The sequence below is a fragment of the Phascolarctos cinereus genome, unplaced genomic scaffold (assembly GCF_003287225.1).
Source record: "Phascolarctos cinereus isolate Bilbo 61053 unplaced genomic scaffold, phaCin_HiC Scaffold_5;HRSCAF=322, whole genome shotgun sequence".
Taxonomy (NCBI): Eukaryota; Metazoa; Chordata; class Mammalia; order Diprotodontia; family Phascolarctidae; genus Phascolarctos; species Phascolarctos cinereus.
In genome coordinates this window covers 102,204,570-102,230,147 of record NW_027555958.1, presented here as the reverse complement: position 1 = coordinate 102,230,147, position 25,578 = coordinate 102,204,570, and the positions used below count along the sequence as shown (strand labels likewise).

Here is a 25,578-nt window from a genome sequence, read left to right as displayed (position 1 = left end):
ATGAAGTGACTGGACAAGGTCATACAACCAGTTAATGGCAAAGTGAGGGTTACACCCAGAGTCTCCTGCCTCCTAGATCAGCATTCTTCCCATTCTGCAATAATAACATACAATGTCACTTCCTGCCCCAAACCCGTCATCAGATTATTTGCTTTTTAATAAAATTAATCTTCAGCAAAAAGGGAAAAAAAATCTGAAAGTGAAATTTCAGGAAGGAGATGATGTTGGAAGGGGCAGGGTGGAAGTGGGAAGTGGTGGTGTTGTATCAGCCAATGATTCCTTCCGATCTATCAGAGGGTAACTCTGAGATGAGTTGTTAATAGCAAGGGAGAAAGACTCCAGGAGATGGGCCCAAAGGAATAGGACCAGAAACAGGTAAGTCACTTGAAACTGAAAAAGCAAAATTAAGCTGCACATGAAAATTTCCTAATGGAGAGAGCAAGAGATTACGGAAAGTCATTGAGGGAAGGCTCTAAGTGCTGCAATGCCTGAGTCATTCTCAACTAAATCAGAGAAAGCACTTAGGAGGAGAATTCAAGACCTGATCCTGCATGGGCCCCCTGGGACAGCTAGTTGATGACTATTATGGCCAAATGACTCCAAAGATTTTTTTAAATTATATTTCCCTTTTTGGTTTTGCATAGGGCTTTGTCCTCATTCTCTTGGGATAGCTCACTGACAGAATCTCTAACTTTAAATATCCCTTGACACACACCCCTACCCCTTCCCCACCACGACTTCTCCCCAATCTCTCCTTCCTAACAATTCTCAACTTCAGGTCTTCTCTCTGCATTGGGGCTTTTAACCTGAGATCCATGGATAGATTTTTTTGGGGGGAAGGTGGTTATATACTTGGATGAGGAAAAAAAATGTATCTATTTTCACTAACCTCTGGGATTTAGCATTTCCATCAAATATTTAAAAATGTTATTCTGAAAATGGGTTCATATGCTTCACCAGAATGCAAAAGGGATCCATATCTCTCTCTCTCTCACACTCTCACACACACACACACACACACACACACACACACACACACACACGACAATTTAAAAACCCCTGCTATACAGGGAGGTCTTCTTTTAAAATGGCTACCAGATTAATGTTATACTGCTACTCCCCAGCAAGGGAGGGAAATTTGGCCTTCATGGATATCATGACTAAAAATAAAACCATTCCAGCTAAAATGAGCCCGGGCACATAAACAGTCCTTTTAGCATCAACAGACTTTCAACCTTCAGAGAGCATTTATTTCACATGAGTTCTACCAACAGCAGGGATTTTCCATTTTCAATGCAATAACAGTTCAGCTTTCTCTTAAATCTTTAGGATGTTATTGTGTCTTGGAGGGTTACCAGGAATGATTTATGGCCACTGGTTTTCATCCTCATTATTTCTATGAATTATTCAGATCCTAGGACAAAATATCTGCAACAAGCATGCTGCTTGCTCTCCTGAAATTTATTACTCATATGCCACTGTCAACCCACTTTACAAAGAGGGATCATCTTACCTTAAATTTTAGAGCCCAGAAGAGAGATGCAAGAGGCAGTGTAATTCAATGGAAAAACCACAAGATCTGAAGTCAGGAACTCTGGGTTTGAACTCCAGTTCTGACACTTACTAATTGTGTGATTTCCTTAGCTGTAAAAAAAATCGGAATGGTATTATCAGTATCTACCTTGCAGCCACTATGAGGTAAGGCATTTGTAAAGCACAAAATACTTTGAGGGCATGATTTTTGTCACTGTAGGTACTCCTTCTACCAGCACAGAAGACAACACCCCCTTCTCCCCTCACACACAAGCTCTTGGATGGTCTTTGAAAGTTTCTGGGACCAAGAAAATTCATCACCCTACAACCAACATGGTGGTGTCTCCCCAGATTTAGCTGAACTGGTCCTCAGACAGCGCTGTCACTCAACCCAGTGGAAAAACCTGCCTGAACCAGTATACCTCTGACTTGGACTTTGAGAACTCAGGATCACCTTTATCCCATGATGAGGTTTTATGATCAGACTTGAGGGAAAGGTAAAATGGGAAGCTTATAGGAATGAGTTGTTAAAGATATACACCTGGAAAGTAGTAGCTAAACAGAGAGGCATATCAGCAAGAGTGTTAAATTTAGAATCAGAGCACGTGAGTTCAAATCCTCACTACCTGCATGACAAAACATTTCTCCTTTCTGGGCCACAGTTTTCTCATCTGTAAAATGGGGGTGGAGGGATTATACTACATCACCTTTACTTGCCCTTTCAGTTCTAAACACTATGAAGCTAAATTAAGATAAAAGAAATAGATAACCAAACAGTAACCATCCAGAACTAATCCAGGGATAACTTCAATTTGGAGTTAGAAAGAGGAGAGCAGGCTGTGAAGAAGATGGTTTGAAAAAGCTGGAAATGGGCATTGTGATGTGAAAGACTACACTACTTCAAGGCAAAAGAGACTGAAGTCCTTGCTCCCAAAGGTTCAGAGAGAAAATTCCCAGAGGTCTCCATGACAAGAGTGCGTTGGTAGCTAGAGATTACATTGCATAACATGAGAGGACCACTAGATAAGGAATAAAGATGGCAGTCACTGAGGTGAGGAAGTATGAAACCACACTGTCAATGCCCTGATAGTAGAGACAAAACCCTATTTATCCTGATGGAAGGGCAACTTAAAGGCTGGAGGCAAGGATAGAGAAAGAGCCCAGGAGAGGAAGGAGATTAGAGACATGGAAGTGTAACTAATAGGTAAAGGAAAATGTTCTTGTGTGTGTGTGTGTGTGTGTGTGTGTGTGTGTTTTAAGCTATTATCCTAGAAACAAAGTAGATAGCTGTCAATTAAGGAACAACTAAATAAATTGTGGTAAAATTTGTGTACCACAGGGGTTGCGTAACAAGAATTATATAATGGGTGATGTGACTGAGCATTTACCCTGGCTCCTTTGTGGTGGGTCATATGCACTGACCCTTTGCTAAAAGACATACAATGGTTCTTGGCTGGTGTCTGTGAGTCCCTAAGATTAGAGGCTATGATTGGCGATTAAGCCAAGAGAAAGTGCTGGCTCTGTAAACTATACAGAACAAGAAAAGTTGGGTTCTAGACTCTTGAGCGCCCCCTTCTTTGTTGGGAAATAGCTCATTCCAAGGAATGACTTCCAAGGAATTCAAGTAGGGGAGAGATTTCTGTCACTTCCTTGCCAGGCAATGCTGACTTCATGTAAAAGCTGTAGGAATATGTACCTGCATAGGAAATCCTGAGAATAGACCTCAAGCCCTTGGTTGCCTCTTCCTTTTCTATTCCCCTCTCCTCCCCCCCCCAAAAAAAAAAAAAGCAGATCACTAAACAGCAATTCAGAGACATGGACATTTCTAATACTGTTGGTAATTTGATGAGACTGAGAGGTTGGGAGCTGATGATTTTCCACAACAGCTTCTCAGAGGAGAAAGGCCACAACATCAAGATTCTGCAGCTGAAAGGAAGGCTATATGCAACTATCTGCCCGGTTAACAAGAAAATCTGGGACTTGAGAGCTGTTCATACAATATAGATAATGGTGAATATGAAATATGTTTAATCACCCTACAAAATTGTTTTTGTATTCCAAGAGAAAATAATAGGAGCGATAGGCTACTTCTTCACGTTTTAAGTATAGCCTATCCTCATTATTCATGGATTCCATATTTGTGAATTCATCTACTTGCTGAAGTTTATTTGTAACCCCCACGATCAATTCTCGAGGTATTTTTGTAGTCATTCACAGAGTGGTAACAAATTTAACTCCCTCAATGTGCACATCCCTAGCTGAGGCTGAATGGAGGCTCTGCCTTCTTCATTCAGCTCTCATAATAATTCAGCTCTCTATTTAATGCTGTTTTTCCACTTTATTTATTTATTTATTTTTGCTTTTTGTTGGTGATTTTGGCATTTTAAATGGTCCCCCAAGCATAGTGCTGAAGTACTGTCTAGTGTTCCTAAGCACATGAAACCTGTTATGTGCCTTAATGAGAAAATACATATTAGACAAGCCACATTACAGTATGAGTTATACTGTTGTTAGCCATGAGTTCAATATTAATTAATCAACAGTATGGTACATTCAGAAAAAAAGAAGAGACAATTTGCCTATCCGTACATGAGGCCTCTCAGGAAGGTGTTAATATATTGTGATTAGAAGTTCCCAGTAACCTAACCCAATGTTTCCCCTAGGAGCAATGGTTCAGTACACCCTATTTCAGTGTTCCCAGCAACTTTATGGAATATAACTACTGCAAATGATGAGAATCTACTATATTTATCAATACATTCTTATTGGTCTTTTATGTCTTAAAGTATTTTTTAAATATGATACGGGAGATGCGTATGAGCCCATACCTGATAACTACTTTGTATTTTGAGTACCTTTACTAGAAGGGACCCTATTAATCTCTTTTAGAGGTGACCCTAGATTTGAACTATGTGTAAAACTTTAAGATATTTTTATCCAGAATTCTAGAGTTGGTACATAATGAACCAAATAACATGAGAAAAGCCCAACTCTTCTCATTCAGGAATTAGGCTCCCCCAGGACTGAACCTGATTCATGTGGGTCCAGAGCTAGAGCCCTTTTGTAGGAATGGGAATACCCTGAGATGTAGAGCTTTACAATGTAATGAAATAAATATTATTATCCATTTGTTGTTGTTGTTCAGTTACATCCCTCTGTTTGTGGTTCCATTCGGGATTGTCTTGTCAAAGACACTGGAGTGATTTGCTATTTCCTTCTCCAGCTCATTTTATAGATAAGGAAATTGAGGCAAACAGGGTTAAGTGACTTGCCCAGGGTCACATAGCTAGTAAATATGATGCAAATTTTGAACTTGGGTCCTCCTGACTCCAGGCCTGGCACTCTAGCCACTGAGCCAACAGCTGCCCCTGTAAGAACTGTCAAATATGAAGAACTCAGACATGGGAAGTCTTATATGACCTGATAAAGAGTGAAATAAGCAGATCCAGCAAAACAATAAATATTGTCATTAAACTATAATAGTGCAAATGGAATAAACAACAACAAATCATCCTGTGTAATGATAATGACCTAGATTAGCTCTGGAGAAGAGATGAAAAAATGCGCCTCTCTCCTGTCTTTGTAAAGGTGGAGGACTATACTGAAATACAGTAAAACCTTGATTTGATATGTTGAATGATATTACTAAACTACCTTTTTTTCCTTCTGTTTCATTCTTTGCTATAAGGGATGAGTGGCTTAGTAAGAGAAGGGTGGGAATACATTTAGAAATAAGAAAGAAATGAATACCAAGTTGGGAGAAGCCAAAAGCCAATATAAAATAACCAACTAAAACATCCAAAGATTAAATAATACCAGAATGTGAAGAGGTCCATTTGTCAGATTCAAATCCTGACTATACATAGTATATTACAAACTTTTTTTCCCTATAGTCAAAATTCTTTTTTTCTGACTCAAAAACTGAAATTGTTGTGAGATCCCCACTGCATATTTTGAATAATGAAAAATATATTTTGCTTGTGAATTCTTGTCCCTATCACCTACAACAGATAAGGGCATACAGCATTTTCTAGGCACTTTGGTTCCCACAATAGCCTAAAAGCAAAGGCTTTTGAAGCCAACATTTTTAATTACTTCCTGCATGAGGCAGGAAGACTGAGTTTGGAGAATGCCAGAGGACCATTTTTAGTTTGTTATCTTACATTGATTACGATTGTGGCAGCAGTGTTCCCAGCAAAGAGGAGCTGAGTAGGAAAAGGAAGAGGAAAAGATGGCAGAAGACAGGCTGAGCCAGAGACAGTCAAGTTTTGATATAATGACTTCATTATTTTGAATTTTGAATTCCACAGAGTCATAATCAAATATAGTTTAAAATATATATAAAAAGTGAATTATGTTTATTTTGGGATTATCTTTGCTTTTGTTCAGCTTTGCAAACAAAAATTGCCTCGCTTTAGCAATTGGGCTGTTAAAGAAGTTATAGCCAACTGTGCATTGTCTAAACTAATAATATTATTGGAATGAAAAGGAAACGCACCTACTATGTACCAAGCACTGGAAACACATATAGAAAACCAAGATAAGTCCCTTTGTTCAAAGAGCTCACATTGTAATCAGGGTGAGAGGGCACATAAGGAAAGTACAGCTGTAGAGCAGACAGAAAGGCCTGAGGGTCCTAAGGGTGCAGCATCAGAGCAGGTGCAGGCTGGATAACAAAGCTACACCACAATGTCTCTCATCATTATTTAAATACCATTGAGAAATTGTTGTGCTATGCCCAAAGGGCTATAAAACTGTGCATACCTTTTTAAAATTTATTTATTTTTTATTTTTAGGCAATTGGGGTCAAGTGACTTGCCCAGGGTCACACAGCTAGTAAGTGTAAAGCTTTTGGTCTGAGACCAGATTTGAACTCAGGTCCTCCTAACTTCAGGGCTGGTGCTCTATCCACTGCGCCACCTAGCTGCCCCTAAAAGATTGAGACTTTTTTTTTTTTTGGCTAGGCAATGGGGTTAGATGACTTGCCCAGGGTCACACAGCTAGTAAGTGTTATGGCCGGATTTGAACTCAGGTCCTCCTAACTTCAGGGCTGGTGCTCTATCCACTGCGCCACCTAGCTGCCCCTAAAAGATTGAGACTTTTTTTTTTTTTGGCTAGGCAATGGGGTTAGATGACTTGCCCAGGGTCACACAGCTAGTAAGTGTTATGGCCGGATTTGAACTCAGGTCCTCCTGAATCCAGGGCCGGTGCTCTATCCACTAGTGGGGCCACCTAGCTGCCCCATGTGCATACCTTGAAATCCAGCAATGCAACTGCTTGGTCTGTATCCCAAAAGAGATCTTAAAAAAGGGGAAAGACCAACATGTACAAAAATATTTATAACAGCTCTTTTTGTGGTGGCCAAGAATTGGAAATTGAGAGGATGCCCATCAACTGGGGAGTGGCCAAACAAGTTGTGGTATATGAATGTAATGGAATACTATTGTGCTATAAGAAATGATGAGCAGGCAGACTTCAGAAAAACCTAGAAAGACTTACATGAACTGATGCTGAGTGAAGTGAGCAGAACCAGAACATTGTACATGGTAACAGCAACATTGTGCACACTGATCCACTATGATAGATTTAGCTCTTCTCAGCAATACAATTATCCAAGACAATTCCAAAGACTCATGATGGAAAATCCTATCCACGTTCAGAGAAAGAACTATGGAGTCTGCGTGCAGATCAATGCTTACTATTTTCTCTCTCTCTTTTTTCCTTTCTCGTGGTTTTTCCCTTTTGTTCTGATTCTTCTTTCACAACATGACTAATGTAGAAATATGTTTAATATGATTGTAACATGTATAACCTATATCAGATTGTTTTCCATATTGGGGAGGGAGATAGAGAAAAAAATTTGGAACTCAAAATCTTATAAAAGTGAATGTTAAACAGGGGCAGCTAGGTGGCACAGTGGATAGAGCACTGGCCCTGAAGTCAGGAAGACCCAAGTTCAAATCCAGCTTCAGACCAAACACTTGACACTTACTAGCTGTGTGACCCTGGGCAAGTCACTTAACCCCAATTGCCTAAAAATAAAAAAGAAAGTCAATGTTGAAAACTATCATTATAAGTAATTAGAAAAAAATAAAATACTATGAAGTAAGAAAAAGAGAAGTGGTTGTAACACATTATATTGCAAAAATGGAAAGTATTCTTGACCAAGCTGGGCCAGGTCTAGCTTTTTGGGCCAGAAACTCACTTCCAGGTGAGTTTCCCAAATCATGGGATTTGAAAATAGCTTTTGTGATAGAGCCACATAATATGATTGAAAGTACATGAGAATAGGAATCATGAACACTAGGTTCTACCACTAACTCTATGACTCACCTCACTGGGCCTCAGTTTCCTCATTTGTAAAATGACACAGTAAGACTAATAATAGCCTTTATAAGGCACTTTAGGGTTTGCAAAAGGCTCTATATAAGTTATCTCATAAAATCCTGTGAAAGAGGTTCTCTTATTATCCGCACTCTACAGATGAGGAAACCCAAGTTGTATGAGGTTAGAGCGGTTTGTCCAGGGCCACACAGTTCATGTCAGGAGCAGGAATGAACCACAGTCTTCCTGATTCTAAGTCCAGAGCTCCAACCTTTACATCATCGAGATGCTGCGTGTTGACTTCTAAAAAGCCTTCCCAATTCTAACACATCCCATACATCTGCGAGTCTAGGAAGATCCAACACATCAGTCACCCAGGCACTCCCACCAACCTCCCACCCAGGTTATGCAGTTTGGCTCCTAACAACTCCTGGTGTTTGGGCCGACCCACTTATAAACATACTTACAAGGGTTTGAACCTAAAACTGTTACAACATCTGAAGTTAATGGGCTGTAGATTTTTTAAAGCTAAAGATTCAGTAAATAATTTCATATTTGCCATTATCCACATATGGTATAAAATAGTTTGCCATAACACTTACGTAAAATACTGTTGTGACATGACAGAAAGCATGGATAGTTCACGAACTGCACTAATGCAACAAGATTCTCTCCCTATCTGATGCCTGCAACACTTGGTCTTTATTTCTTGAACAATTATTTGTCCTTCTTTTCCCAATACTGAAAAGCAAAAAAAGAAAAATAATCACCAAAAAATGTATATATATATTAATTAATGGTGTCTCCAGACCCTTTAACAGACCACATTCACCAAAGGTCCATTTCTACACATTCCTTTAGGCTGGATTCAGGCCAGGCCCAAATCACTTTCCAATGATCAAAAGTTCCAACAGAAACAGAAAAGTTACGGACTGGATTTGTTAGGTTTCCTTGACCCACTGGGCCATTTGGTTCCAACACTTCCAGGAAAGTTTCTTGCCTCATAAAATTAGAAATGGCTCAAGGGGGTTGACTTGTATTAAAAAAGACATGTACCAAATTTTCACCAGAATTAGGTCAGGTTATGAAAATGGTCATTGGCATCCTGATCTTGAGGTGATGACCTGTGTGACTTGGGGCAAGACACTCATCCTTCAGTTTCTTAACTATAGTTTCTCAAGCAGTTTGATGAGAATGATGAAATTTACTTCTAGATTCTGATTTGAGCTATCTGATTTGCCAGGAAATCTGCCCGAGCTTGTGGCTTGTGTGGAGAGAGACCAAGGTAAGTGTAACCCATAATTTCACTGACTTTAACCAAGCTTGATTTTGCAACCAAGGCTTGTAGATTTATCTCTAGTTGCTTTGTTTAAACTCCAATACAGCTACATAAACACATACCAGCACGATTTATACTTTTGTGATTCCTCTTCCGTAACAACTAACCCTTTCTTCTGGAAAGGGGCTTTCAGCTTCATCAGATTCATATAAGACTTTCTGCATGTTTACGTAGAAATCTGAGGCACATGCCAGAAACCTGCCACAGTCATTGTTCTGAAATAAAGATGATTAGCAAACCTCCACAAGGGAGGCCAGAGGCATGGTGGGATGTATAAAATTTGACTACAGCTGAGAGAAGAGGGGGTGGGAAGTAGTAGGCTCTTCGATATATCCCGAGTTGCTCCACAGGGTAGAATTTAGTTGATGGGGGTGAGGAGGGAGGAGGGAAAGAGGTAGATTTCAGCTTAAAATAAAGAACTTCCTAACAATTAGCGCCATCCAGAATAGAATGGGCTGTCTCAAAAGACAATGATGTCACCTTTTGAAAATATTTTGTGGGGAGGAGGGACTCTTATACAGAGTGAGATTTTGGAATAAATAACCTCGTGGGGATTTTATCCTCAGGTTGGAAAGATAACATATTTCCTGATAAAGGCCTCATTTCTCAAATATATAGAGAGCTGAGTTCAATTTATAAGAATACTAGTTATCCCTCAATTGATAAATGGTCAAAGAACAGGCAGTCCTCAGATGAAGAAATCAAAGTTATGTATAGTCATATGAGAAAATGCTCTAAATCACTATTGATTAGAGAAATGCAAATTATAACCTCACAACTATCTGGTTGGCTAATATGACAGAAAAGTAAAATGACAAATGTTGGAGGACATGCAGGAAAATTAGGACACTAATGTATTGCTGGTAGAGTTGTGAATTGATCCAACCATTCTGGAGAGCAATTTGGAACTATGGCCAAAGGGCTATAAACTGCATACCTTTTGACCCTGCAATAGCACTAGTAGGTCTATATTCCAAAAAGATTAAAAAAAAAAAAAAGGAAAAGGACCTATATGTACAAAAATATTTTTAGCAGCTCTTTTTGTGGTGACAAATGATTAGAAATTGAGGGTTTACAGAGAATTTTACATATATTATCTCATTAAGATTTAGGTGGCACCTTAGACTCATTCTAGCCCAATTCCCTCATTTAACAGATGAGGAGACTGAGACCCAGAAAGTTTAAGTGACTTCTCTAGGGTCACACAGTAAGCAGCAAGAGTAGGAACTCAGGCTCAGATGCCCTGGCTCCATATGCCAATTTAGGCTGTGGACAACTGGGTCTTGTTGGAAGCATCCTGTGCTTGCTGAAGATCGATTATATCTAGGAAGAATGCCTGTGAAGTTTCTGATCTGCAGGAGGACATGTCAAGTTGACTAATTTGTCCATTGCCCAGATTCCAGTTTTAGCCAACTTCCAGCAAGTAAAGTTAAACCTATTAAAAAATAATATTGCTTTGACCCAAAGATCCCACTGCTGCAAGAAACAAAGATGGAAAGAGAGGTTTCATGTACACCAAATATTTATGACAGCACTCTTTGTAAAACAAAGAACTAGAAACAAGAGTAAATATTCAAATTGTGCTACATGGATGTAATGGAATATCACTGCACTGTCAGAAATGACAGCTCTAGGGAATTCAGAAAAGCAAGTTGTTCTGGGCTATGCCTGACTCAGGCTAGTCTCCTGCTAGTTTAGGTTTGATATTGGAATGAAAAGAGACACTCATAAGTCTTTCAACAGTTAACAAAAGGAGATTTATTTAGACATAAGAGGGCAAGGCTATTCAACAAGAAAATGAACTGAGGACACTTTGAGGTGGCTGCAAAGTCCCTGTCTCTCAGGTGCCCATTATGGTCTACTAGCCAGATCTCAGCACTAGGCTGAAGTCCTTGAAACTATTTTATCTCAGGCAATCTTGAAGCGATAGATATCAACTGCCCTTAGTTGCCTAAACCAATTAAGTCCTGAGGATAATGTCAATACTTTTTTCTTTATAATTATTTAATTTATTTTTAGTTTTCAACATTCACTTCCATAAGATTTTGTGTTTTAAGTTTTCTTCTCCTTCCTTTCCTTCCCCCTCCCCAAGACAGCGTGCAATCTGATACAGGCTCTACTTATACATTCATATTAAACATATTTTCACATTAGTCATGATGTAAAGAATTAGAACTAATAGAATCGCAATACTTTTTGAGGAAAAAACTAGGGAGCAGGAGGTTAGGCTTTTGCTCTGACCACATAATCTGAAGATCTACATGAACTGATACAGAGAGAAGTAAACAGACCCAAGAAAACAACAAACACAATGACCACAACAATATAAATTGAACAATAAATTGAAACTGCATGTGGTGTGATTATAATGATTAAGAATGGTACTGAAGAAGAGATAAGAAAACTCTAGGGTCTTTCCTCTCAAACCAATCCCTCTTTTGAACTACCGTCCTTCTGTTGATGGTACCACCATCCTTCCAGTCATCCAGGTTTCAAAACCTTGGTGTCATGCTCAACTTTTCATTCTTCCCATTCATTAGATCCATTCCGTTGCAAAATCTTTTCATTGCTGTTCCCATAAATGTCTCCCATTCATCTCATTCTTTCTACTCAGTCACCACCCTAGCTCAGACCCTCATCACTTACCTGTATTATGGCAATAGCCTCTTCTTTGACCTCCCTGTCTCAATTTCCCAACTTCTCCCATCCATTCTTCACAAGCTGTCAAACAGGTTTTCCAGAAGTGCAGGTTTGATCATGTCATTCTTCTACTCAATAAGCCCCTATGGCTCCGTTACCTACAAGATCAAACACAAATTCTTTTGTTTGGTCTTTAAAGCCCTTTGCAACTTGGCCTAAACCTACCTGTATTATTATATCCAAAGAACCAGCCAAAAAAACTTTTTTGCTGATCATCTCTTTCTCTCATCTGCCTAGCATTTAAAGCCTCCCCCAATCTCACTCAAGCCTACCTTTCTAGATTTATTTCATGTTACTCTCTTTCATTCACTCTACATTCTAGTTCAATTGAACTTACTGGCTGTTCCCAAATCATCCTGCTTCCTATGTCTGTGCTTTTGCAAAGTGACATCCTCCATGCCTGGAATACACTGCCTTCTCACCTTTAATTTTTAGAACCTCAAGTGTCTTTTAAGACTTCTCTCCAATGGGAAACCCTTCCCGAGTGCCCTTCTCTTCCTCCTCAGATTATTTTATATTCATTTACATAGATGCATTATAAGAGAGGCTGTGTTTAGAATGGTATTGCATATAGAGGTGGTCTGGGAACCAAGTTCTCCCTTTGACACGAACTGACTACCTGACAATGGGTCAATAAATTTACCTCGGCAATCTAGGTAACTCTCTAGGACAGGAGTGGGGAACCTGTTGCCTCAAAGCCACTTGTGGGCTTCTAGGTCCTTGGGTGAGCCCTTTTGACCGAGTCCACTTTTACAGAACAAATCCTTTTATTAAGGGGATTTGTTCTGTGAAGTGTAGCCCTTTGACTAAATCCAAACTTCACAGAACAAATGCCCTTAATAAAAGGATTTGTTCTCTAAAACTTGGACTCAGTCAAAAAGCCACACCCAAGGACCTAGAAGGCCACAAGTGGCTTTGAGGCGGCAGGTTCTCCATCCCTGCTCTAAGAGAAGGTACCGACTGACTTGCATTGGTAAGGAATAGTTTCTCAAACAGGGAGTTCTCTATTTCAATGAAATTAATAGGTCTAGTTCTTATCCATTTCTGATATTCTACAGAGCAGGGGTCTCAACTTTTTTGTCAGACCCTTTTGGCAGTATGGTGAAATTTATGGACACTATCTCAGAAAAATAACTTTAAATGCACAATGTAAAATACATAGTATTAGAAGAAAAGAAATTATATCAAAATACAGTTATCAAAAGTATATATTTAAAAAAAAAATCATAGACCCAGGTAGAAAGAAGAATCTCTAGAATAAGGGGATAGAGAGTTGTCCTCAGTGTGAGGAAGACCTAGGTTCAAGTCCCATTGGTGACACATAGTAGAAGTTTCTTTCCCAGAGATTTCCTTATATCATTGAAATTTTATGTACTGTGCATACCTCTCCCAGTGGAATGGAAGCTCTTAGATTGCGGAGTACTGTGCTTTTGTTTTTGTATCCCCAGCCCAACCCAGTGTCTTGTAAATAGTAGGCCTTTAATAAACATTTATTGAATTAAATTGAAAATAAGTGCTTGTTGTTTGAAAAAAAAAATAACAGGAATTGAAGTCAGGATTCCCCACTCCCCTCCCAAAAAAAAAAAATCTTGGCAGGCTAGACTCATGGATTTTAATCTAACCAGAAGAAATATACTAGTAGTCCATACCAAAGTATATCTCATTTTACAGGTGAGTAAACTGAGGCTAAAAGAGATTAAATGACTTACCCCAGATTACCCAAGTAACAAGGGACAGTTGGGATTTGAACTCGGCTCCTCTGGATCTAGACACAACACTCATTTGATGACAACACTGTTTTCTACAACCATGGCCGCAAGTCCTCTCACCTAGTCTCTAATGCATTTTGGAATGAACACTTCAGGCTGAACATGGAGGTGGCCATATCCACATGACGTGGGATATGCCAGGAACTCTGGAATATACTATGTAATACACAATTGTTACTCTACTCCTTGAAGAGATGGTTTTGAAGAATATGTGAACTGATTTTTTAAATCCTAATTACAACTTTGCAATTAGCAAATTTCAGCTGAAAATATAATTTACTTTACCACTGAGAGAAACTAATAAATTATTGAGAGCTTGGTCTATTTCGCCTTAATGGACATGGGGTTCAGCCCAGTGCAATCTCATGAATTAGCATTCTCTTTAAAAAAAAAAAACTTGAGATACAGTGATCTCATATTCACTTTAGTTTGATTTATTGTGTTTGTTGAAACAAAGCAAGTCTGCATGGTCTCAAGATTGCTGGGATTTGCTAATTGTCAAGACAGGCTGTATGAGTATATGAAGGTTTGGGAGTTCTCTGTTCCCATTAGGCTGAGGTGTGGAAAGCCAATGAACATTATGCACATGTTGGGACCTAAAAGAGCAAATTTCCAAGAGGGACCATTTGGGAAATCATTTTCTCTCAGGGATAGTGTAGTTTGCAAACTGGCTTTACTAAGTATTTATACTCAATTTGTATCCAATTAGATACATCAACTGGGTAGAATCCAGAGTGCCTGGGACTTGAATTTAATAATTTAAGAGACAATGTGGGAGTAAAATACAGACATCCTACTAGTGAATGTATTCAATTACTCAAACTCAGTTATTTTAGCAAATTCTCAGTCATTTGGAAGCTTGGAAATGTTCTCTTCATATTTTTGCCACAATTCTCAGACTCATACATCAATGCTGCCAGTGTACTCCTATTCTTAAAATGCAACATTAAAAAACAAAAACAAAACCCTCCAGTATAGTCCTTACTTTATGGCTTCAGAGAGGAGATGACTCTGGGTTCTAGAAGGTTATCCCAGTAATACAAAAGTTCTGTCAGATCCTAGCAAACTCGGAAGACCTTGAAGATGAGCCCCACTTTTTAGAAATTAAAGCCCTTTACAACCTGATCCCCACCTACCTTTCCAACCTTATTATACATTAATTTTCTTTCCACCTTCAATGGCATAGCCAAACTGGTCTTTTTGCTGTCATACAAAGCATGTGTGTATACACACACAAATACATACACACACACACACACACACACACACACAGAATGTACTCTCAAGTCTTTGAATCCCTTATTAATTTCAAAATTCTGCTCAGGTGAAATCCTTTAAATAAAGTCTTTCCTAATACCACACACTCCTACCCCAACCCCTTCAGCTGCCACTCTCCTATATCCCAAATGTATCTGTATATGTTTCATATATTTATTTACCTATTGTCTCCCCCAATTGAATATTCTTGAGGACAGGGACTGGTTTGTAAAACTTGGAAAAATAAAATATATCTTTCTGAAGGAGGGGAAAGAATAAAAGCTCACCCACCATTTCTTTTGACCCTTGTCGGGGCAGCTAGGTGGTGTTGTGGATAGAGCAGTGGCCCTGAAGTCAGGAGGACCTGAGTTCAAATCCAACCTCAGACCAAACACTTGACACTTACTAGCTGTGTGACCCTGGGCAAGTCACTTAACCCCAACTGCCTAACCAAAAAAAAAAAAAAGATTTATTGACCCTTGTGGCTACTTCATATTGTGGAAGGAGCAGTAGTTCCGTAGTCAACGCACAAATCCTGCATCAGCTGTTTACGTATTACCTACATGATCTTCAGAAACAATCTGAAGAAACAAGAATTGAGATTTCAGAAAGTCATCAAGTCTCTGAAAAGAATCCTCTTTGTGACCTGACAAGTGGCCATCTGACCTTTGCTTGAAGAACTCCCGTGAGGTGAAGCCTATTATGCTGCTATGACCCACTCCATTTTTCTAACAGCTCTGTTTGGACAGTTTTCCTTACATCAAGCCTAAATCTGCCCCTTTGCAACTTCTACCCCCTCAGGCCAAGTAGAATAATTCTAACCCCATTTTCACAGGTGACAACCTGTCAAATACTTGGACAGTTATCATGACACCTCCCCACCCCCAAGTCTTTTCTTCTCCATACTCAAAGTCCCTAGTTCCTGTAGCCGAACCCCTTTGGGCCTCAGTTTCCTTATCTGTAAAATGAAGGGGTTGGACTAGAGGATCTCAAAGATTCCCTTCTAGTTCTAAATCCTATGAGCCTGTGATTGATGTTGATGAAAGGTCTGGTTCCTGAGACCTTCCTTGAAGAACAGGTTGATCAGCCCAGGGCAATGACTTGATTAATTGGCTTAATGGAGCCTATCAGAAGTAGGTGACTACTGATTCTGCTAAATTCATTTAGCTAGAAGTAAGTATACATTCTCAGCCCCACCCTTCGACCTTTTACTGTTTCCCTTGTGCTGGTATATACTCTAGGGAAAGAACTGCCACCAACCCAGCTGTCCAAGAGCTATTACACAGAAGAGGCGAGGCATCAAGATGTCGAACCACTCTCTGAGACCTTGTTATTTGAGCAGAATGCTAAACATATCAATCACTCCTTGTCTTCTCCAAGGAAGCAAAATCCATCCCCTAAGTTTTCTTTGGAGAGGGCCATATCTCTATGCCAGGGAGGATTTGTCCATATTTTACCAGTCTGTCTCATACATACTGGGTGTCTAGGAAAACAGCTCTGGTATTTTTACCCCCATGACCTCTGTTGCTTCACTAAGTTTCAAAAATGCAGCTCTCCTTCCCTTCCCCATTCTCCTCTTACAAACAAAAAATGTACTAACTAGACTTTCTCTGGGGCTGAACCACATTTACATAAATTGACTTTGAAAGTCTAGGTAATCAAATCAACACTTTCATTTCCTTCTCCTCCTGTTTTCATTCACCAATCACAGGACAAGCCAAAACAAAACATTCTGCCCCCAATCCTTTAGATGTTATCTTCCCTTATTAGAAAGTAAGCTCCTTGAGGTCAGATACTATCAGGAAACAGCTTTTTTAAATTGTATCCTTAGGGCTTAGCCCAGCTTCCTCCCCAGCCAGTTTAATACAGGCTTTTTCATTCATTTATCAAGACTGCTTTTGGCAAAATTATAAAACATTCTAAGGTCTTCGGTACCACACTTCCTCCAAATCCCATCCAACAAAGTACGGATAGATTCTCTCCTGCTTGTGCTAATTCTGGCCTAACAATTAACACCCAGAAAACACAGGTGCTCCATCAGCCACCACCACACCATCCACACATGCAACCATCGGTTACAGTAAACGGAGAAGTTGTGAATGCTGTGGATAAGTTCACTTACCTTGACAGTATACTTTCCAGAAAGGTACACATTGATAATGAGGTTAACATACTCATTGCCGGAGCTAACTCAGTGTTTGGGAGGCCCCAAAGGAAAGTATGGGAGAGAAGAGGCATTAGGTTGACTATCAAGGTCTACAGAGCCGTTGTGCTTACCTCATTGCTGTGTGCCTGTGAAACCTGGACAGTATACCAGTGCCGTGCCAGGAAATTGAATCGCTTCCATTTGAATTGTCTTAGGAAGATTCTGAAGATCACCTGGCAGGATAAGATACCAGACACTGAGATTCTTTCTCGAACTAAACTGCCAAGCAGTCAAACTCTACTGCAGAGAATGCAACTCCGACAGGCTAGCCACGTTGTTCAAATGCCAAACATACGCTTGCCAAAAAGACTTTTGTGGAGAACTCACACAGGGCAAGCGCCCACGTGGTGGTCAGAAAAAGCTATACAAGGACATTCCCAAGGTCTCCCTTAAGAACTTTGGAATTGATTGTGTGACATGGGAGATACTGGCACAGGACCACCCAGCATGGCGTGCCCACTTCAGAGAATGTGCCGTGTTGTATGAGCAAAGCAGAATTGAAATAGCTCAAAAGAAATACAAAATGCACAAATTTAAAGAATCCACCCCAAATGTTCACATGGACTATTTGTGCTCGATCTGTGGTAGAATATTCCGAGCTCGTATCGGCCTGATGAGCCACAATCGGCCACACTGAAACTCGACTCTGGCATAGTGATGTCATTTTGGTCCTCTTCAAGAACGTAGGACAACAACCAACCTTTCCCCTGCCCCGGGTGGGAGAACGCCAACTCAGATATTAACAGATTTCCCAGGTTTCTGCTGATTAAATGTTTAAAGTTTGGCACTTCTCAGGTGTCTTGCATTCTAATAAGGGACTGTGGAATGCTGTCTTCAAGAGTCAAAGGAATATTTTTCAACTGAATGGAACTAAGAAATTCTTCCATTTACTTTACTATAAAAGTTCAAAGCAATTTATTCAAAGCAGAAACCACAGCTATTCTATTCTCCATTACTCTAATAGAGCTATACCTGGAGTCAGAAATACCTGGGGTCACAATCTGAACCTCTCAGAGCTTCTGGAAACTTTTAAAGAAACTTTTTAAAGTTATAGATGGGTTAATCTCTGGTCATCTGTGTTCCACCAAAGAATTCACAGATCCATGATAAAACTGGGTTGTTGTTTTTTTCCCCCCTTTCAAATATACAATCCTCCTTCCCAAATTCTAAGTAGGTGACTTTTTTCAACATTTTTTTTCAAGTCACATCAACAAGCATCTTTAAGCAATTACTATCTCCTAGGCTAGGTATAGTACTGAATTCTGGTAATTCAAATGCGAGCACAAAGAAAGATAGTCTCTGCCCTCAGGGATCTTATATTCTAATGGAGGAAGACAAAAGATAAAAAGGAAGTTGAAAAGGGCTGGGGGTGCCAGGAAAAAAGAAAAATACCTAGTAGAGAAAGTCTAGTGTCAGGAGAGAATCCTGGGGAGGAATGAAGATATCTTTGGCCTTGGGGTTCTCCTTAAAATGGAGGTTCTGGGAGAAACCAATCAGAGCCAGAGGCTGCTGGGATAGATGATACTTCCAATGTGAGCTTCCAAGATGGAGAGGTTTTTATAGCATGGCAGAGAAAGTCTGCAGTCAATTTGAGTACATCCCAGAGGGGTTAGATTCCTGATTAGAGGACGTAGATCTTTAAAGGTTAGTTAAATCAAACAAAGAGGAATAAATGTATTTCATTAAGACTGTTTTAACACCTGTAAAGACTTACATGCCGAGCAAAGTGGGCAGTACCAGAAGAACATGGTACACAGTAAAAATAACACTATGCGATGATCAGCTATGTCTGATTTAGTTCTTCTCAGCAATACAGTGATCCAAGACAATTCCAAAAAACTCATGATGGAAAATGCTATCTGCATCCAAAGAAAGAACTAGGGAGTCTGAATGCAGATGGAAACATACTATGGGTTTTTTTCCATAGTTTTTTTTTCCTTTTTGTTTTGGTTCTTCTTTCACAACATGACCAATGTGGAAATATGTTTTACATGATTGCAAACATATAACCTTTATCAGTTTGCTTGCCCTCTTGGGGGATGGGAGGGGAAGAGGGAAGGAGAAAAATTTGGAATTCAAAATCTTTCAAAAAGTGAATGTTGAAAATAGCCTTTACATGTAATTGGGGAGACTGTTTAACTATTAATCATACCCTTTAAGTTTTGTAATTGTGATCAACCTTTCTGAGTTAGGACTGGGGCAGATCTATTGCTGCTAGACATAAGTAGTTCTATGGGAGAATTATTGAGAACTTTTCAGAGTAAAATAAATGAGGTCAAGGGAGATAATTAGAAATACTTTTTCCATAATATTTCTTGACTTTAACCAAAGGACTTATTCCCACATAACAAATGTTGCTCTAACCAATGTTTTTCAAGAACAAACTTGGCTATAATCTCTTAACATCAATAGCATTGTTGCTATGGAATTATGGGGCCCCTTATCAAAATATCTCACCCCAAGTCCTGTTTTCAGGAAGTCAATTTATACTATTGGCAGAATATGCCAATAAAATTTTATATTAGTTATTTCTTATCTACCTAAAAGGGAGCTTCTGAGCTTGTGAAGGTTGTCAAGATGAACTCTTGCCTTAAATCTTACGTTTGAATCTCATTTTGAAAAGGCCAGAATCTAATCTTCTAGTGCCCTTCTGACATTAAATTATTAACAATTAAAGAAAATATGGCCACTGACTGTTGCCATGATAGTGTCTTATAGCAGCTTCAGTGTTGCCTGCTCATAGCCTGGGACTGTTTTAAAAATGCTGTGAGTCAAGAATTTTTTTTATTCATACCTAGTAGGTGCCCCTGCACTGTGCTAGGTCCCACATGGGATACAAAGTCAGTAAAAAATAACATTCCAAACCTTTTGGATTTTATCATCAGGTTGGAAAGAGACAGCACATTCCTTGATAAAGGGCTCATTTCTCAAATATATAGAAAACTGAGTCAAATTTATAAGAATAAGAGTCATTCCCCAATTGATAAATGGTCAAAAGATATGAACAGGCAGTTCTCAGATGAAGAAATCAAAGCTAACTATAGTCATATGAAAAAAAAATTCTCTAAAGCACTATTGATTAGAGAAATGCAAATTAAAACAACACTGAGATACCACCTCACACCTATCTAATTGGCCAATATAACAGGAAAGGAAAATGGCAAATATTGGAGGGGATGTAGGAAAATTGGGACACTAATGCACTGTTGGTACAGTTGTGAAATGATGCAACCATTCTGGAAAACAATTTGCAACTATGCCCAAAGGGCTATGAAACTGTGCATACCCTTTGATCCAGCAATACCCCCTACTAGGTCTGTATCCCAAAGAGACCCATAAAAATGGGAAAAGGTCCATGTGTAACATGGGCTGAACAAGTAGGGGTGTATGAATGTAGTGGAATACTATTGTTCCAGAAGAAATGGTAAGCCGGCAGACAACAGAAAAACCTGGAAACACTTGTACGAACTGATACTGAATCAAGTGAGCAGAACCAGGAGAACATCGTTCACAGTAACAGCAACATTGTTTGATGACAGACTTTGTTACACTTAGCTTTCTGAGCAATGCAATAATCTAAGACAATTCCAAAAGATTCGTGATGGAAAATGCTATCCACATTCAGAGAAAGAACTATGAAGTCTGAATACAGACCAAAGCATACTATTTTCTCTCTTTTGTTGTTTTGTTGTTTTTTTCTTTCTCACAGTTATTCCCTTTTGTTCTGATTCTTCTTTCACAACATGACTAATGTCAGATTACTATATCAAATTGCATGCTGTCCTTGGGAGTAAAGGGAGGGAAAATGGGAAATTTTAGAACTCAAAATCTTATAAAAGCAAATGTTGAAAACTAAAATTTTTTAAAAATTTTTTAAAAAGTAAATTGGGACACTAATGCACTGTTGGTGTAGTTGTGAAATGATCCAACCATTCTGGAGAGCAGTTAGGAACTATGCCCAAAGGGCTATGAAACTGTGCATACTCTTTGACCCAGCAATAGCAATAACTAGGTCTGTATATCAAAGAGATTAAAAAAGAAAAAAGAAAAGGAAAATGACCTATATGTTCAAAAATATTGATAGCAATTCTTTTTGTGGTGGCAAAGAATTGGAAATTGAGGGGCTGCCCATCAACTGGGGAATGGCTGAGTAAGTTGTGATATATGGTTGTGATGAAATACTAATGTGCTATAAGAAATGATGGAACAGGATGCTTTCAGAAAGACCTGGAAAGACTTACATGAACTAATGCAAAATAAAGTGAGCAGAACCAGGATAACGTTGTACACAGTAACAGCAATATTGTATGATGATCAACTATAAATGATTTAGCTATTTGCTTCAATACAATGATCTAAGACAATTCTGAAGGACTCATGATGAAAAATACTAATCACCTCCAGAGGAAGAACTGATGGAGTCTGAAACAGATGGAAGCACACTTTTTTTACTTTATTTTTCTTATTTGGGTTGGGCTTCTTGTTGTTGTGGTTGTTGTTTTCTGGTCTATGTTTTCTTTTACAACATGACTAATATGGAAATATATTTTGCATGACTACAGGTGTATAACCTGTATCAAATTGCTTACCTTCTCAATGAGAGGGGAGGGGAGGAATTTGGAATTTAGAGCACAAAATTTTTAAAAATGAATGTTAAAAATTTTTATGTGTAATTGGAAAAATATGGTTTTTTTAAATTTTAAAAGAAAGAGACAACACATCTAAAAAGTAATCAAAAAAAATCTAAGATCAACTATATGAAAATTACACTTGTACTCTAGGAGAAAAGATAGTCAATTGGTCAAGCCAGTTTACCACATAGCACGAGAGAATTCTGCCATTCAATCAATTTGATTCAATTTAACAAGTAGTTATTAAGTGCATGCTGTCGGTGTCTATTGCTGGGGCTCTTGGAGCAGAATTAGATGAACTAGTCAATGGCAAAAGCAATAGACCCATTTATTTGAAAGATTTGCAAAAACAACAACAACAACAACAACAACAAAAGACCAAAAAAAAGACCCAACAAAAAAACACAGGACTAAACTGAAGATAGCCAAGGAAATACAGAGCAGTGGTAGAGATGGAAAACAAGGAAAGAGGACCAGGGCAGCCTACCAGCTCTACACATTAGGGTCCCAAGAAAGGCTGGTGTGGTAGAAACAATATCCTAACTCCTTCCCCTCTGCAAAATAAACTAGTTTTTTCCCAGAAAGGTGACAGTTTTCTAAGGCTCAAGTTATGCCTTCCTTAACATAGCTTCTTAGTAGACTCTGTTTGGGGGAGGCAGGGGAGAAGGCTGACTGATGGAGATTAGTCTCTTCAGACTTCAAGACCTTGCAAGCCAGAAGTCACCTGAGTCACCATACTCTCTCATGCTGACCAGACAGATTTCCATATGTAGTTAACTCAAACCAAGTGCTAGAGAATGCCTATTGAATATCCCTTCTGTGCTGTGAATAGGTAAGTCTCCTTTTTAATAAATGTTAAATGACCTATGAATGCCTCACTTGTTCTAATGTCAAACCTAAACTAACAGGATACTGGCCTGAGACATCTCTGCCCTTAACAATGGGGAAAAGAAGGAATATAGCCAGGGATGTGGTTGGGGAGCCTCTGGCGTGATGGTCTTCAGGCTATGACAAAAAAGGAGCCATGGCAAAGGCTGATCTTGAGTACTTGGTATATGATCATGACAAACTCTCCTTGGGCTCAATGCTTCGATGTAGCCCAAGCAGCTATGAGGCCAGAGAAGCACAGATGTTTTCTAGTGAGGAGAGAGGTCCTGCTGAAAGGGTTTCCCACCCTTTGAGGTTTGTTGTAGTGATTGAGTCATTGCAGTTATATCTAACTCTGTGACCCCATTTGGGATTTTCTTGGCAAAGATACTGGAGTGTTTTGCCATTTCCTTTTCCAGCTCATTTTACAGATAAGGACATGAGGCAAACAGGCTTAAGTGACTTGTCCAGGGTCACATAGCTATGAAGTATCTGAGGCCAGATTTGAACTCAGGAAGATGAGTCTTTCAGACTTCAGGCCCAGCACTATATACCCTGGTCACCTAGCTACCCCACTTTGAGGTTACAGACAAAGAAACACCAATCAGCTAATAAAGTGGAACTTTCTGGCCTCAAATGAAGATTCCAGATACAGGGAGTGTGGTTTTCAGAGAAGGGACAGGAGAATAAAAAGATGATAATTATACATAAGATAAGAGAAATTGTTTAGGAACCAGGCTACATACTGTATGGAGCAAGACTGTACAAGGAAAAATAATTTTTCCAGACTTCAGCATTACTTAGTCCAAAACTAAATTCATTGTCTTTTGGTCCTCACAATACCATTTTAGAAATAAATTGGGGGCAGCTAGGTGGCACAGTAGATAGAGCACTGGCCCTGAAGTCAGGAGGCCCTGAGTTCAAATCCGGTCTCAGACCAAACACTTGACATTTACTAGCTGTGTGACCCTGGGCAAGTCACTTAACCCCAACTGCCTTGAAAGAAAGAAAGAAAGAAAGAAAGAAAGAAAGAAAGAAAGAAAGAAAGAAAGAAAGAAAGAAGAAAGGAAGAAAGAAGAAATTGATAATTTGAGTGGCTTGCCCAAGCCACATAGCTAGTACCTGAGATAGGATTATGAACACAGGTCTTCCTTACACAAAGTCTAGCACTCTATCCACGGCACCACCCTTCAGCCTGAGCTCTTTCAACTATAATAATCCTTTGTAGTAGGTAAGTTAATACAATCTCTATCTTTTTTTTTTCTGATTTGGACATTTGGGTGCAAAGAAGGTAGGTATTGGCCTAGCAATTCAATACTGTTTACATTAAGTCAGAGTAGACAATGTTGTTCATCACGGTGTGGATATATGGAACTAAGAAGCCAGTGCCCTGGCTTTTGTCCTCTGTCTCTGGTTTATTTCAGAACCTCTAGTAATGGCGGTATCTGCTTTGCCAATGCAAAACACGGATTGACCTTGTTGTCAAATTTATTTCATGTTTATTTAAGGATGAAAAAAGGAATCTATGTAAAGGGTAGCATCAAGATGTGATTCGTAGTAAAGAGGTAAGCAGAGATGATGACCTAGGAATGGTCGTTTGCATAAGGGGTTCTGGCTCTGAGCTCAAATGGACCCAGGTTCAATCCTGGGACAACTAAATGACAAGGTTCAGGCACATTCATATGCAGATATCCCTTCCACATCATGGGGGTTAATAGCACTGTGCCCCCGATGTGGAAAATCTGCATAAAACTTTTTGACCCTCCCTTTGTACCAGAGAAGAAGTCTCACTTTTTTCTTTTTCTTTTATGTGGTGTTTACAGTACCTTATTATAAAATTTAGGTTGATATTATATAATACTATACATATATTTTATGCATTTCTGAGTTTCTAAACTTTTTCTGTGTCATTAGCAGGCCTTTGCGTCATCTGCAGCTTCCACAAAGCTCCCCCTCAAATTCCCATTTAATTCTTATGCTGACCCATGATAATCGCAACTGTGATGGGGAAAGTTGCAATGTAGAAGGGATAACTGTACTCTCTGGCTCACCACAGCCCCACCCTACAATAGACAACTGGAGAAAATCCCTAAAACAAAGTTTAGCTATGGCTTATAGGGTCTCTCCAAAAGGGATTAAGAGAGTCACCTTCTTAGAGAAGTTACCCAATGTGCAAAGTAGTAGATATCAGGTATAAAATAGTTATTTATAACTCTATCATAACACAAATGATTAAAATACAAATGCATGCATTAACACATACTTAAAACCAGAGTGTACTGGAGTCATTTCCACAGAGCTAATTGTTAAATTTTTGAAGTGAACATTTATAGCTCAGAAGTTGGCAAAGGATATAGATCAGGGTTTGATTTGTCATTCTGATAATTATCTAGACTTAAGAAAGTGATGGAGAAAAATTTTGATAATGCAGATTATACTTAAAAGTATGTCGTGCATACTCCCCGCCCCAACCCGAGAACTAGTTGTTAAACATTGACCAGCTGCTTAAAACCACTGCTTAAAACATAAACTGTAACCCATCACTTGTATCATACACTCCTGGATTTACTATGGAACTGCTGAACAGATAACTCCGATGACTCTGGAGGAGAGAGTGAGGCTGGTGACTTGGCACAGCCCTGCCTCACTGAAATCCAATTCACTTCCAAGTCAAGACAACACCCTCCTGATGTCATGGGTCCTCTTCAAGAATGAAGGATGAACAACTGATTCTACCTCAGACTACACTATCTGAGCAGCAGCCATGGTTTCCAGCCAGCTAGGGAGGATGAATCATCTTCCTCACAGTGCCGTCTTCTCCTCTATGGTGTATGAAGCACCTGCCATTAGACAGTCAAGAGCTCTGGGCCTCTTGAACTCATGAGGCAGGCATTCAAGATGAAATATCCATGGCACAGGTCACCCTGTGCCCAGGGCAAAAAGCACCTAGCA

General features: G+C 39.3%; 1 long non-coding RNA gene across 1 annotated transcript in view; it reads left to right on the top strand.

Annotated features, from left to right (window-relative positions):
• Positions 1-291: 291 nt before the first annotated feature.
• Positions 292-25,578, top strand: part of LOC110208668 (uncharacterized) — a 41,345-nt gene continuing 16,058 nt past the window's right edge. The window contains exons 1-2 of the long non-coding RNA XR_002324591.2: positions 292-375; positions 9,101-9,142. This is a non-coding gene — a long non-coding RNA (uncharacterized LOC110208668). The remainder of the gene's footprint in view (positions 376-9,100; positions 9,143-25,578) is intronic.